A 16482-nucleotide genomic window follows, 5' to 3' on the forward strand; every position below is an offset into this window, starting at 1 on the left:
ACTTATGCATTTATTTACTTATTTATTTATTTATTTACTTACTTATTTACTTATTTATTTATTTATTCATTTATTTATTTATTTATTTATTTTTTTTTTCATCTAAGACAGTGTATCCAGCTATATATCTAAATAACTTCATTTCGCCTATTTAAATTCTTTTTTCTTAATCTTTTGTTAGGACTGAACTTTCGCTGCCATGTAACAATGAAGAAATTGTCTCTTTTCAGTGTCCTCTTCCCCTTAAATTTTCGGTGTATTATTTCACAGAATAGGGCTTACTTAAGACTATTTAATTGTTCTTCAATTTGATCGCTTTTCTCATACCATATGAAGCAACTCAGATATTTGAAGGATTTTACTTGTCCAACTGTTTTGTTATTTATTACTATCTTTACTCCTATATGCATTGCTTCTAGGAATGCCAGTGTTTTAATTTTACATGTAGATATATTGTAATTGATGGATATTTGATTCAATTTCAAATATCTTCCTGTATAGCATTTTCAGTTTGACTTATGACTACTTGAACATCAGGAATTAAAAAGTAGACTAAAATTAGTAAAATTTACATTATAAACTTTAAAACTGACAGATATTCAATTCTGCCATATTACTGTAATACCGTCTATATAAATAATAAAATGTTTCGGTGAACCCTTGTCGAACTTCTTGATATACTGTATTATTATTGTTGTTATTATTATTATGTCTATTATTATATTATTATTACCTAGGTTTTTGTTTGCTTTATTTTATCATCATCATTATCACCATTAGAGAATAGCTTAACGTAATGATTAGGGACCGGATTTTTAAGTAATATAAAAGTGTGAAATATGTACATATTTATGTAAGAAAAATAAGCTGAATATGTACCAAAATATGTAAAATCATGAAAATATTTAATATTAATATCTGGCAGGTGTAGGGTAGGTAAGATTCTCCAGTTATGATTTCATAGAGCACCCGACTTTTTACCGCACACTTGACACATTACTATTTTTCTATCTGTAGTGAAAGCTTCGTCCATCGCAAGCACTGTTTCACTTTACTGGATTAGGAGAAAATAAGAGGAGATGTGGGACACATGCATTTTAGCTGCTCCCTGTAAGAAACAAAGTAACTACTAAAATCTCAAACTATAGCCATTTACAAACTATTGTTTGAAAAGTGACATTCCTGTCTCATTCAGAATGGTAGGATTATTCCAGCCGAGAACCATACTTTCTAATTGCTCGGAAAATCCCATTTCTGTATAGGCCTACTAAATTTAAAATAAATAGCTCAAGCAATAACCTGAAAGGCTATTTATCTTAATCTTTCAACATCTTTCCAGTTTGTTCCTTTACTCCAGATTCTTTTCAAAAGTCAGCTACTTTATTGTGGCTCATGTCAGGCTTAACATGGGTTTTTCCTGGAAGGATTAAGAAGAGGGTGGGTAAGGTTGCAAATTGCATGGGAACGCTTGTTAAGACGTGTGCAGAACAATTATAGTGCGAGACAAATCATGTCGTCCTAGTGCATGAATGCAACACTACTTTCTGAGTGATTTTTACAATACAAGATAGTTGTATGAGAAAGGTTGCCTTTTGTTCACTCATATTTACAGTGAGCGATATGGGGTCAGTGCGTCTATTACTTCCTGGAACTAAGGACGTTATGTTTCGTCTCGAAATATGTCCTTCCTTGGGTAGGTAACGAGGCTTTTAAATCTGTATATTTCAAATTGTAAACTTCTCCAGCAGAAGTTTTTTTTTTTTCTTTTAGAGAAGTTAAATGAATAAAACCCCTAAATATGTAGATTTATGTAATACCAAGCCATAATATGTAATGTGGGATAAATATGTAAAAATATGTAGTATGAAATTTTAATATATTAATGGTAATTACAAGATTCGCAAAGATTTGCTATTTATATATGGTTAAGTTAAAAGGAATATAATATGTAATTACATAAAAATCCGGTCCCTGGTAATGATCGTAGTGAAATGAATGAGGGTAGAGTAGTGTCAGGTTACTAAACCTTCACGACTAACAAAACATACAAAGCAGGAAAACAGAGAAGGGAACTGCGGGGATATGTCTGCACTAAATTGTTAAGTCCATACAAAGGAAACAGGTTGGGGTTGTCTGGGGGTATACAGGGCTACAAGGCAGGAAGCTCATAAGCCAAGTGGTGTTAGTGGGCCGACGACACACGAGTAGATCTGGAGCCGAACCCGGGACGGCCTGTGCGCTTGTCATACACAATGAGGCACTGCTGTGCCTGCTGCGCCGAAATGAGACGCAGCTTGCGGCCCGCGACCCGCTGCCGGGTCTAATCGTCCTCTCGGCGGGGAGTTCTAAGATGAGGCGGGGGTGGCACAGGGTGTTACGGAATGAATAAGCAATTCTACCCTTCGTGCAGGAGTGACGCAAGATTCCTATCATATTGCAATTCATCCGTGTTCTGTACGCCCCGAAATTTATAAACATTGAGCTACATTCTGCTTAGTAAGCTCATAAAGAATCATTATCTTCCATACAGATCTATGGTGACAATCCCGCCTGATCTTGTGAAGCACCTGAGCTTTTCTTTATGTGGAAACTACTAGTCTAATGTTTCGCATGTCAGATTTATCTGTTAAGGTGTACTTTCTCGGGTAATAGATTAACCATTTCAAACTTATAAATGTTCACTTGCAGGCCTACTATTTCGCATTTTCTGTAAGTGTAAAAAAATAAGAAATTAATTACAATTAAATTAAATAAATAAGGAAATTATGGAACAGTGCAAGAATATTTACTCAATAGGCTGTGCATTAAGAGTTATAGCTCATTAAAATGTGTCTCAGTGAAACGTACAGCAAAGTCCGTATAGGCCAGTTTCTATCTGATGCTTTTCCAATTCACTGCGGGCTAAAGTAAGAAGATGCACTATCACCTTTACTTTTTAACTTCGCTCTAGATCAGCGGTTCCCAACCTTTTTCGACTCGGGAACCCCTTCCACAACGATCTGAGTTGGGTTAACCACTGACTTTTAAATATACATACAGTAGACATGCATAAAATTGAATTCCAAGCAAAAGGTTTAATAAACTTAAATTAACTTAACCCTTAACGGTTAAAACCTATAGTTACTCTAGTTACAGCTTAAAAGTTACACAACGTGTAAGCCTAGTTGCAACAATAAATAACTTACAAGTTTTCATTGTAATTACTCATCTCTTCCTTGGAATTCAGTGAGAAGGTTGCGCCTGCTTTCCGTGGCACAGAGCTTTGAAGTCAGGAATCACAGAAGTTAAATAAAGTCTCAAATCACTTTCAGCACAAAGTCTGTTTCTGTATTTATTTTCTAAATAGGCATAAGAAGAAAACAACTTTTCGCACAAATATGTGGATGAAAAGGGTAATAAAGCCATTATGACTTTATTCGCTAACACTGGGAACTTCTTTAAACTCAACCAAAAACCAATTAATGACAAAGATTTATAACTTTTCTGTGACTGAAAATCAGTGAAAATTTAAAGAAGCTGCTCTTTTCACCTACGCTTAATGTAGATTCTAAAATTGTCGACTCTTCGAAGGAATTGCGAATCCAATTATTATTGGACATAGTAGGAAAATATTCTCTGAAGGTATATTCAAGTCCCTTCAAATGTTCTTTAACCATGTTCTTGACATTTTCGTCCAAAGAAAGATGATTTTCCACCAGGAAGTCATGAAGGATATCATAGCACTCGGTTTGATTGCTGTTGAAACACGTTTCCCAAAAAATAAGTTTTTTAATGAATAAGTTAATTCGATAAGGTCTTGCACAATATAAACGTTTATATTTGAACCCTGGAGAGATAAGTATAAACTGTTAATTTTTTAGAAAATGTCTGCCAAATAAGCTAAAGTCTGAAGCCAGATTTCATCTTCCATGCACTTTGCTTTGAAGGCTTGGCTGGTGAGAAAAACGTAAACTTCATCTTTAAGTTCATACAGTCTGGAAATAGTTCTACCTCGAGATAGCCACCTAACTTCAGTGTGAGACAGTAAACACTTATAAATGCTTCCCATTTCCTCACAAATCACTGCAAAGATGCGGGAATTTGTAGGGCGAGCCTTAATAAAATTAATTATTTTCACTGCATCGTCCAGCACACATTTCAATCCATCAGATATGTCCATTATCATTTATATTATCTTATTTTCAGTTATTCCTCTAAAATACATAAAACAGTAAAACAGGATTTAGCTATTAAACGCTATTTCTTGCAATAATATTAATGTCATAAAATGCTATAGTACGCGTATACTTCTAAGAACATTTTTACTATACATATACAAAGTTAACGCTATAATGTCACACATACTTGCAGGTCGTAGCGCGGAGAATGGGTGCAACGATAACAGAAACTTGCATTCTTAATTTCTGTCGCAAATATATTAGAAACAGTACCTGAAAGGAGCCAGTGCGCATGATCAGACATACAACGAAACAAAACTAATTTTATTACCTCAACTAGTGCTTCTCTTGTGAATCAGGTCGCTCGTCCTCTGATCATGCTCACTGTCTACTTTCTGGGACTTATTTTTACCTCAACTATGGCCGTGTGCACCATTCTCGATCATCTAGCCCGTTTATCAGCAATCAGGGAAACATGGTTAATTCTTGACAATGATCAAGTTACAGGTGCGGTGCACCGACATTTTCCCTCAATCAACCCAGTACCGTCAGCTGACGGTACGCTCGCTTGAGAAGAATCATCTGAGCGCCAGGTTACCGCGTATAAAACAGCGAACGAACGCACTCTGTCAATTATCGCTTCGTTTTTGTTTGTCGGACTGTTTCAAACATCCTCGCAGTTTTCAAATAACACGTTTCAATAATCATGGAAGAAAAAAAAACAAGCACCGAACTTCTCACAGTTCGAAGTGGGAATTCTTTTAGAACTAATCAGCAATTCTGCATCCATATTAGAGTACTTTTGTACTGACGGAAGTTCCCTAAGAGAAAAGCAGGCTACCTGGTTGGATTTAACCTCACAATTCAACATGAGTTATACGTGTTTACATAATTCCACATAATTTGTAACGTAATTTATACAGTGGTTATTTCATATTATTGATCATAATTGGGAAAATTTCAGTATACGGATACCTCACTGACAAGTCAACATGAGTTATACGTGTTTACATAATTCCACATAATTTGTAACGTAATTTATACAGTGGTTATTTCATATTATTGATCATAATTGGGAAAAATTCAGTATACGGATACCTCACTGACAATTATCTTGAAATAGGCTACTAAAAAGAGCAGATTTGTATTTGTCGAATGCTCATCATCTTGCTTACGAAAAGACACATTTCAGTGCCAATAATCTATTTGGGAAAATTTCAGTATACGGATACCTCGCTAACAATTATATATATATAAAAAAAAAAGCAATTCGTCTGTGTATGTCGAATACGCATCATCATGCATATGAAAAGGAAGGTTTTAGTGCCAATTTATTTTGGGTGCACAAGGTTGGAATTTTGGAGTAAGAGGGAAAGGAAAGTATCCTTTATTTTGTGTTCACAAAGTTGGAATTTTGGAGTAATAGGGAAAGGAAGGTATCCGTGTAATTTCTCTTAATTCAAGCGTAAATAGCCTAATTGTCCAAAACGTCATGTAGGTCCTAATAGGCCTAGTTTCAAACGGCAAATCTATAGCTAATAAGCGATAACCTCGCATTCTACAAAATGGTCATTTAGTTTTACTATATTATTACCGGCATAGAATAACTACTTTATTATTATGTTAACAAAATTGGACAGTTAGGCCTAAATAATATTTTGTCCTCAAGTAAAGTCCCGATCTTCCAAAGCAGAAACATATATAAAACATTAGTCTATTTTGAGAAAAAAAAAACATTTTTATTATTCATCTACAAACTTACTATTTCTACAATAACACCAATTCTGTTATTTCCGCAGTGATTTGCGTGTTCAAGATACATTATTTCATCTTCAATTCCATCAAGTACGTCAAATCGTGCCGCCATTTTGGTTTTCTCGACTTCACCATGTTCAATTCAAGATAATCGGTTCCACACCCGTGATCAAATTTGATCATCATCAACTAGCTTGTTTAACTTTGATCGAGATTGATACTCCGCAAATTGGCGTTGAAGGTTGTCAAGTGCCGACTTAACCATGGTCAAATTTTAATCGAGAATGGTGCACACGGGCACTAGTCATTCTCTTGTGAACCAGGTCGCTCGTCCTCTGATCAGGCGCACTGCCTTCTTTGCTGACTTATAAAGTATCTGTGCTACAAAGCTTTTTTCGAAGACTGTACATAACGTTGCCGAGAATGTCTCATGGTTCTGCACGATGTTCGTAGGCGACACCGCGCAGAGCTGTCAGAGCCGTTCTCCTGGTGATCCTGCTATAGTAACTAAGCCGATGAAAAAATCTTTATCTTCTACACATTTTGATGGCCGTTACTGTGCATGGTTCCCCTTTAAAATGAAGGCTGCCCTCGGAGTCAGGTGATACCAACACATTCGTTACTCCAAACTTCAGATTTAATTTCATCCGATCCCGCAGGAAGCCACTCTCGAGAACGCCTCATTGAGACTCATTAGCTCCTTGTAATAGAGAGGCCACGAAAGTCGGTTAACCTCTCGACCTCAAGCGCCTGATAAGAAAAGCGGGTAACCCCCCGCGGTGGATTTGGCACTGATAGATTCCAGAGTAACTACCAGGAAAATTTCACGTAGAAATAAACTTTTTTTCCTCCTTGTAGAGAGGTTTCATATTTATGGAGCGAAGTTAATGAAATGAAAGAGCGTGACGTATTCCGTCATGAGCGTCACGATCGCTTGCAAGAGCGAGCGACTGAGTAAAACCGGACCGTTTGGCCGGTTGCCCAGTAGTGACATAATTAGACCAATCAGCGCTCGCTACTGTGGGATGAATTGAAACTAGTTATTAGATTAACAACGTCCCACTGCGAGAAACAGATGACATGAGGTACCCCGCAGGGCGGCAGCAGGGTGTCCAAACCCGGCGTTATCAGGCTTCGCTCCACTTCCATATTTCAAGTTGTCTGCGAAGATCGTGCAGATATTTAGGCGTCGCGCAGGCCGGGACTTCCCCGGTTCTCTCGCGATATTTTGCCTTTAAGACACCTTTATCCTCCTGGACGCATGCGGCCTTCCCGTGGGCATCCCTACACGACTCGACTCAGGGCTCCTGGGGCGCACATCTTAGCTCGGGAACTTCCAGTTTTGAACCAAATTAAACGCCAGAAAATAAAACATCGCGCCCCCCATCGAGAGAAACTGTAGGAGCCAATTTCCATCCCCGAAAGAAAAATTCCGTTGGTAAACGGGCGCCCCCCGCGGGTGGGTTAATGCGCAGGCTAACTGTTAGAACCCGTCTGACAGCCGAGCGCTGTATCAACTGCTGGCGTTATGTGGATTTATCGGCGAGAATGGGACTCGAACCGCGAACTTGTGCCGCTGTTGCGCGGAGCAGCTTTGAACGTTCGCGGGGGGCGGACAGACCGTAACACAACCCACGAGCATGCGACAGCGGGTACAGGCGCGACGAGCAGTGCGGCCACGAAGTGCGCTGGCCGGTCTTCCCTTGACACAAACCACGGGTCTCCTCACTGACGCTGATCTCAATTTGCACTTACTGGAAAGATGATGCAAAACACTGCTGTTCTATACAGAATGGAAGTAATACTACTGTGCACATTTTAACAGTTTATTCTTTGGATAGAGTACTTAACAAAAAATTGCAATACCATATTAGTCCAGTACTTTTCTCACAAAAAATATTTTTCCGCTGTTTTACTCGATAAGTAGGGCCTACAGTATTATTCGTACGATTCTGATTTTTACTCTCATCATTAGAGAAATTATTGATAAGGAATTATTTATAACTTTGCAGTTTTTAAATGAAATGGATGGTTTTGTTGAAAATTGAGTAAAAAGATTAACACGTAGGCCTATTGTTATATCCTGCCATTAGGAACTTTGACAACCCTACCGTAGTGACTAAGGGGCAGAACTATATAGGCCTAACTTAATGTTCCTGTAACGCTTTGACTCGCAGAAGATACACGTATCTTATCTTTGGGGAAACATCTCTAGAACCAGAAGACTTCGAACCGACTTCCAAAACTGGACTGTATACCTGAAAAGGATACAGGAATCGGTATTAAAACAACATAGGTAGCACAATAAGCCTAAGGCTGAGGTACGTCCGGAAAATGACGGACCTAAGGCACTAAAAGAAAAAGGAACGGAACGCTGCTATTTCGAACGAGTGCGTGTGTGTGTATTTGTAGGTGAGTCGGCGATGCGCTGGTGCCAAATTACGCATACTTTCAGCCTAATTTCCTAATTGACAATAATTATAAAACGCATAATAGGATTTTTTTTATTTTAATGTACTCTATTGCTCCCTTCAATGTGTACAATCATATCACTTCCAACTTGTATATCATAATGATTATCAACATTATCTATGTCGTCGACCTGGTTGGCGAGTTGAGTTGATATAGCGCTGGCCTTCTATGCCCAAGGTTGCGGGTTCGATCCCGGGCCAGGTCGATGGCATTTAAGTGTACTTAAATGTGACAGGCTCATGTCAGTAGATTTACTGGCATGTAAAAGAACTCCTGCGGGACAAAATTCCGGCACATCCGGGGACGCTGATATAACCTCTGCAGTTGCGAGCGTCGTTAAATAAAACATAACATTTAACATTCATCTATGTCATGTGCCGATCAGCGTCTTTTTTCACGAAAGCATAAGTAAAAGATCAAACCAGAAGTATGTGGCTGTAGAAACTATAACTTAACAAGTGTTTCGCAAAATTATATCTGTAATCTTGTAGGTCAAAGAGTTAACTGTGAGTTCCATGTTGTTGTTTTACGATATGTAAGAAAACACTGTCCTAAGAGATGACTCCAAAAAAATGTTGGCGTTTCTCTCCTACTTTGAAATTTGACGCTGAATAACCTCCTTATATCGTTAATCCTATTAGGCTGCATGTTCAAATCAGCTGAAATTTATAACTTGCTCTATGAAACAGTGCAACATTTTCTTTCACTGGTAGGAAAATCTATATAAAATTACAGATCAGTTGTTAATATAGATACTCCTAGTAAAGAGAACAGTGAAAAAAATCACTTATTGCGTAAAGAAATATTGCGACGTATCTGAACAGCACTGTAACATTTCTGAAATTTAAAATTAATTCTGTTAGACAAGATCTAAACTAAGAAACTAAGAAAATGTGTACCGAAGTTGTGCGTTCTTGTCAATATCAATGTCAATGGGGAAATCGGAGGGGGGGGAGGAATATAAGCGAAAACTCAAGGGAATTTGGAGCTTAGAATAACAGAACCTTTCACATGTCATGTGCTATGACACAGGACCCTCATTTTTAAACCTGAGAGCCTCTGAATCGACGGATAACGTGATAACCATTAGATCACTGTGGATAACAAAATATTTGATGTGACACGTTCTCGTTCGGCATGAATACTCCACGGAGTTACTTCACTTATCCGTTACGTGATAAATAAACTGCATTTTATCAAGCGTTGTCTCCTGTCCCTTTGTTAAAGCGAAGATGGTCACCTCTTTTTTACACATTCATCTCGACTTCGTCGTGTGTTGTTTCTTGTTTGAACACTGACTGAGATGCATCGTTGCTTGCTTCAGAATTTTATTAAACCGCTTCATGCTGCATATTGTAGGTATCTTCTGTGATATTGGTATTGTACATGGACATCAAACATGATCATATGTTGCTTTTGTCTAGACTATAGAGTCAGGAAAATACACTCTGCGGGTGAACATCAGAATAATCTATGTTATAGGAAAGAAAAATTGACGTACATACACTGTCTTAGCCAATGGGCTTAAGTCTGCTTCTGTTTGAGTGTTGCGAAAAGGAGTGCCTACTTTGCTTGCTTTTTTAGTGTTTTCTACGTTTGTTTGTGAGCAGAGATAGAGTGTGTGTGTGTTGAATATTACAATGCGAGGGAGTAAAAGTGTGGTAATACACACGAAATCAGGAGAAATTATACATAAAGTGTATCACTGGTCTACATTAGAGGTGCGACATTGTACCTAGAATACCGATCCGATAGTTTTTGTAGAATACCAAATCGGGTATTGTACTCTAAAAGTGGTCGTAGAATTTTTTTACGGCAAAACAAACGACACTTTTATTTGTTTTTGGCTATCTAGCTAATAGGCAAAGTGAGTACAAATTAAAATTACATACTTACTTATGTGAGGGTGACAATGAACCTGCGGGTTCCTTAAAAGCCATTTGTAAGTAAGTTGTAAGTAAGAGTCAGTCAATAAGCGAAGAGATGTTGATAAAGCGTCGTAAAATAACCTACTGAAAGAAAATAAGCGAAGACACTAACTTCACATTAAACGAAGATGGAAATTTCCACAGTTGTGGCTATGTCTGACCGTGAGACGAGCGGACCAGGGTTCAAATCCTGGTTGGAACAAGTTATCTAGTAGGGGTTTTTTCCTAGGCTTTCCCTCAACTAGTTATTTAACGACGCTGTATCAACTATATTTAGCGTCGATGGAATTGGTGATAGCGAAATGATATTTGGCGAGATGAGGCCGAGGATTCGCCTTAGATTACCTGCCAATCGCCTTACTCGGTGGACGCCGATTCCCTCCCAAAAACGAGGTTCTGATTCCCTCCCCAAAAAGGATACAACCCTATTCCCTTCCAATTTTTTGTTGCTTGAATTCAGTGTAGTCCGATTTCCTCCATGCCTTAACCAGACACAATTTTCCGTCACACTTAACACAGACTTCGGACTGTGAAGGATATAACTGAAATAACCAATCCATACCCTTGGTGTGTTTAAAATCATGTTAATTGATAATGTACATTGATTGACTTCGGACTGTCAAGGATATAAACTGAAATAACCAATCCATATCCTTGGTGTGTTTAATCTTCTACATAAAACATTGTGAAGGACTTTGTAGGACATGGAATTGTAATTTTGCGAAAGATTGATCTGTCCGTTATCGAATTGTTCAATTTTATTCTTTAAATAGTTCATTTTTTGTTTATTAGTCTTTGTAGTTGTACGTGGGTAGAATTTATTTTAATTTTGATATCTGTCTGTGCTTCGCATAAAACATCTAAAAACACAAAAAAATGTTGGGGTGTGACGTGTAAAAGCAACTGTTAAATTTTGCGTGGAAACTTTCACACGCGTTCTGGTATAACGGATGAACATTCCACACCCCCTTTAACTCATTCAGTATTACCAACACAAAACTAAGGACAATTGTAGGCCTACTAAACGATCGAATCGATTGGTGTCTTTATTATCAACTTATATTTATATTTATGTGCATGTAGCCTATATTATGTGTATAAAGAAAATGCAAATATTGTTGGAAGTAGTCAAGAACACTGTTATGAACCAATATTTTCTACATTTTCTTGGTTAATTCTAAATGAAAACATTGCGATGTTTTTAGATTCACTAAAGATGGACTGCTTACATGAACATTAGTGTACTTAGAGTATTCATGTGCGCAACGATATGTAACCAAAAACAGGTAGACCATCACACCCACCCACTCAGCCAGCCAGACTTTACGGGAGGGAATCGGAGGGCAATATCAAGCTCCGCAACAGAAAAGAAAACCCTCGTCAATTTTATATCAAAGTGCTCAACTATCTCCCCTCATTGGTTACCCCCAATCTTTCACATCAATACTAGCAAATTCTCTTCACACTTCAGAGTAAACAAATTAGTAATGTCAATATTGTGTACTCCGGTCTAGGCTTAGGATTAGCCTACTTGTAGAGCTTCATGAACCTCTTGCTAGTTTTAAGTAATATTTGATGAAGTTTTCTTCTTTGCGTGTATAAGTTCCTTCTTGTTAGATTTATATCCCTGGTCGTTATTTTCTCGCTTATATCTTGTGGGGCTGAGCATATTTCTCTCCTGATTAATTTTGAAGGTTTGTCAAACAAGTCTTCTTCACTGGCTTTGCGTTTCGCGGCATTTGTAATCATATGACGGTGTACAGTTACATCTTTTTCATGGTTGTGATTTCCTCCTGTATTTAAAAAGAATATCACCTTCAACAGTTGTCACTACTGGATGTTCATTTCAAAGTGTGTCATGACGTCACTGTTGTTGGGTCACCGATTTGAAGCGAGTTTCAGCTTATATGTTAGAGAAGTTGCCTATTATTTAAGGCGTTCTTCAATCTGAACTTGAGAACGTGTACGGTATAACTTGAACGTCGTAGCAACAGATGGAGGTCTGTACGGTCTGTGTGCTACCATAACCTCTTTCGAACTGTGTTTTGCGCCGGCAAGTCGTACGCAGGGTATTTGTTATCATCGGTTGCGTACGGTAACATTCCACAACACAAATCAAATGCTCCGTGTCCATGTTGATCGTCGAAGTTAATGTCAACAAATACGTAAGTAATGTCTTAACCCTCTCCCCATATCCCGACAGTACGTATTTCCAAACAGTTCACATTCCTGCCACTACCTGCGTTACCGTACGTATCGGTACGTACTCTTCAGAATGAACGCCGTACTTGCTAGGCAACGTCTCTGCCTTATAGGTTATACACCTCTGCGGAAGTGTAGGAAGATTGAATTCTCTAGACTCATCGGCTAGCCACATGACGGCATACAGCGAGCCATGACACACTTTGAACTGAACACCCAGTATTTTGGCATTAGCTATATATTTTCACTATGCACCTCAATTTATGTTCTTCTTTGTTCTTGCAGTACTTCCTGTATTTATATCCATCAACTACAATTAATTCCTTCCCCTTTTCCTTTTACTGTACATTTTAATCATGTTGCTTGTAGTTGCTGCAAGCCGAGGTACGTACAAAATGAACAGTGCGCCAGCTGTGGAGGAGTGAGTGTGTCGTAGCTTTGCGCAGAGTAATCAGTGCTGCGCGCGCACACGAAAAATAGTACCAGAGCCATCACAGGGGAAAACGGTGGGGGTAGTTGTTATTGTTGTGACCGCGAAGCATATTTGCGGAGTTTGAATATATATTTGCGGAGCTTGATAACACCGGAATCGGAGTATTTAATTCCAGCAGCTCCTTTTTAGCGCGGAGGGAATCGGTAAATTTACAATTACTGCTTCGGAGGGAATCGGAAACAAAAATTAATCTCTGGAGGGAGTCGCCTTACCCTTGGGGAAAACCTCTGAAAAGAACCCAACCAGGTGACCAGTTCAGTCGGAAAATCGAACCCATGCCCGAGCGCAACTTCGGATGAGTAGGCAAACTCGTTACCACCTGAGGTAAGCCATCTTTATTCGCATGTCACTGTCATCCCAGTTAAGTTCACTGTGCAGCTTGCTGTATTCGTACAAGAGCGGGGCAGTTCGGTGACAAATATAATTCACAGAACGGGTGGTAAGCATAAAAAGTCTCAAGCTGAGGTACAAACCTTCGGGTCCTCCGTAAAGGAATAAAAAAATGATTACATATATTATCACTTTTTTAAACTTACGTTGTCTTTTTATGTTTTTATTACTTTGTTGGCTACCTATTGTGTCTTTTCTAGATCTACTGTGTTTTTTTTATATCTTAATTATCTTCTTTGCCTGCCTCCTTTAAGTATTATTATAAATCCGTAAGCACCCGGGCTCAACTGATAAGGTGTAGATGTGACTTCCCTCTCTTTGGGACACCGTTTTCTGTTTGAATAGCGAAGTGTTATCAGAAAATGGATATATACACCGTAAGTTTGTACAATATGATAAATATTGAATCAACAATGTAAATAAGTGTGGAGCGATTTTAAAATGGTCGATTGCAATTTCAACTTTAACGGTTTTGCTAATAAAAAAATTATACATAAATTTAACTGCCTTGTACTTGTACAGCGAATAGCTTGTTTATAAGATGTATGTAAATTCCTGACTAATAATCATACGTCGTGTAGAAGAGAAGGTGAAAATATTGACTAGGAGTGGTAATATGGGTTACCTCGTTTTTTTACTATATAGACCTATGATGTTGTTACCTAGCGAAAAAGCTCTAAAAGTACATTTCGTGTCCATCAGTCAGTGCATAAAGAGACAAACCAGTTGCCTTTGTGGTGTGGATGTAGTGTGTTCTTTGTGTTTTTCATCAATTTCAAAGCTTTTGCAGATATATAGTCTCGATTTTATTGAAAGGAATATATTTCGTGTTTAGAAATCACGCTTGATGTGTTGCACTGATTAAGAATAGCTCTATCACATGGCATAAGAGTAATATTTATTTAGGACAACAATTGCCATACTTAATCTTAGAAACCTTCATGAGTCGATGCTGCTAATATGAGCTACCGCTGTGTCAAATATGGGATAGGTAGCCCATATTACCAGCACATTAACACGTCCCGTGTTTTCACTATTCTGATTTGCGTTATTTGTTACAGAATATTGCCATTGATGTGACACAGGTTTCCTACTTATGTTTCTTTGTTTTTTTTTTTTTTTTTCAATTTTATTTTCTAATTTTTGTGGTAACCCATATTTAGACCCTATTACCTATAGAGAACCAGATCGTCTTTCTTTCAAAAAGTATTATATGCAAATATCTTTTGCAACTATTGACCTTTAAGACTGGAAAAATTGTATAGGCCTACATCTGAATAATTACTCTGTATGTCAATAAAGATTTCCAAGCAATATGCCACACCATTTTCCATTATTACGAGGAAAACAAAATGGTAGCCCATATTTCCACCGTCTTCTCTATAACAATAAAACTGTTATAGAACTACGTCATAGCTTCAAAATATGAAAACATATTATTTAGACTTTTATGAAATACAAAAATCTTTAATGAAAAATGAAAATTTCTTTGATGTCAATTGCAATCTACATATCGTAAATCGTGAAAATCCTTTAAATGTTTTAAAATATAAAGTTCATATTTAGCCTGTCTCTATAATGACATTAGCATTGGACTGTTGTTAGAGTAAAGATTTGAAATTTTACCATTTATTGTTTCACCTTAGATCCCGGAACGGGTACCCATAATCGGTGTGGGAAAAGATGTAAACTATTCTATTTCTAAAAGGAATTAAAAATAACAATTAACAAGAGAAAAGAAGGAAGAGAAATTCCAACTCGTATTCACTTTTAAAGATGTTGCTTGGCGCATAAATATTCTGAAAACTGATTTGACCACGGGCATAGACGCTGAGGAGATAAGACAGCGAGCACACGTCTCGTGTGCTGAGCGGAGCGGAGCGGTTTTGCTCTGAACTGTACCGCAGACACAAACCACATGTTGAAAATTATAATTATTAAATACTGCACATATATATACATGCGAGGTAAGCTTCATGTCGTTAAGGTTGACATCGCATTAAATCTTCCCTCCTAATGGACCTAAAAGGAGAATGAGAGGGAGTCTTTGTGTTGTGCGTCACCCACGCGACCCGCCTTTGAACGTGCAGTGGACACCCCTAACGCGACCTGATTTCGTTTATTTGACAAATGTCACTGAGGCTCGAACTATGGACCGGCTTGTTTACGACTGTTGATGATAGGGCTGCAGTCACGCGATGTCTGGGTTTTACGACGGCCACCGCCTTGACCCGAAACAATGAGCCACAAAGTGGGGATGTTCCCACGGACAAACACATTTTAATGGTGCTTTCAAATTTGGCTAATTAATATCCTTAGACTGGGCAATAAAATCTGGGGCCAATAATAATAGAGTCGGCAGCACATTGTTTCAACTCGGTTGCCGAGCAACATAGTTCCTTCCTTTGCCGTGCAGGACAGTCTGTTGCGTTGTCATACAATATCCGGCTTCCATCTACCAAGTTTTCTATTGGACCCGAAGTTCTGGGATCCAAACTGATCGAGAGGGTTGGGTTCTCAAGGGGGATTTAAAAAATCCTTACTTTATCTTTCTCGACATAATTTATTTCACGTAAAATAACTTTCACGCATAATGAAAAGGCTGCAAACAGAAGTATTGATCATTTTGTCGCAGAAGCTTCCTTGTTTCTAGTCTAAATATACCTAAATGTTTCTACAAATCTGTGAGACCGCAGCGCTATCTTGAATTAGGAAAACAGAAATTGGCCCTAAGCATTGTTATAAATAAAGGGTTCAGAGCCATAGTGGGCCAAGCGCCATATATTAAAAACGAAGAAAGCGAGGATTAAAATTAAGTGAATATCATAATTCAATGAAACATATTACAGCAATTAATATAAAGTATGCACATTAAAAGTAAGTGATATGTCAATCTTCACTAAATTATGGCATTCACTTAACTTTAACCCTTGCTTTCTCCGTTTTTAATAAATGGCGCTTGGCCCACTATGGCTCTGAACCCTTCAATGTCCTGAACACGACATTGCTACACTTATTGTAATCTGTAGAGGCATTGAAAAACTTATTAGATTAATTAGTATTAAATATAAACATTTCCATTTGA

Source organism: Periplaneta americana, chromosome 13 (genome assembly GCF_040183065.1).
Source record: "Periplaneta americana isolate PAMFEO1 chromosome 13, P.americana_PAMFEO1_priV1, whole genome shotgun sequence".
In the NCBI taxonomy this organism is placed as follows: domain Eukaryota; kingdom Metazoa; phylum Arthropoda; class Insecta; order Blattodea; family Blattidae; genus Periplaneta; species Periplaneta americana.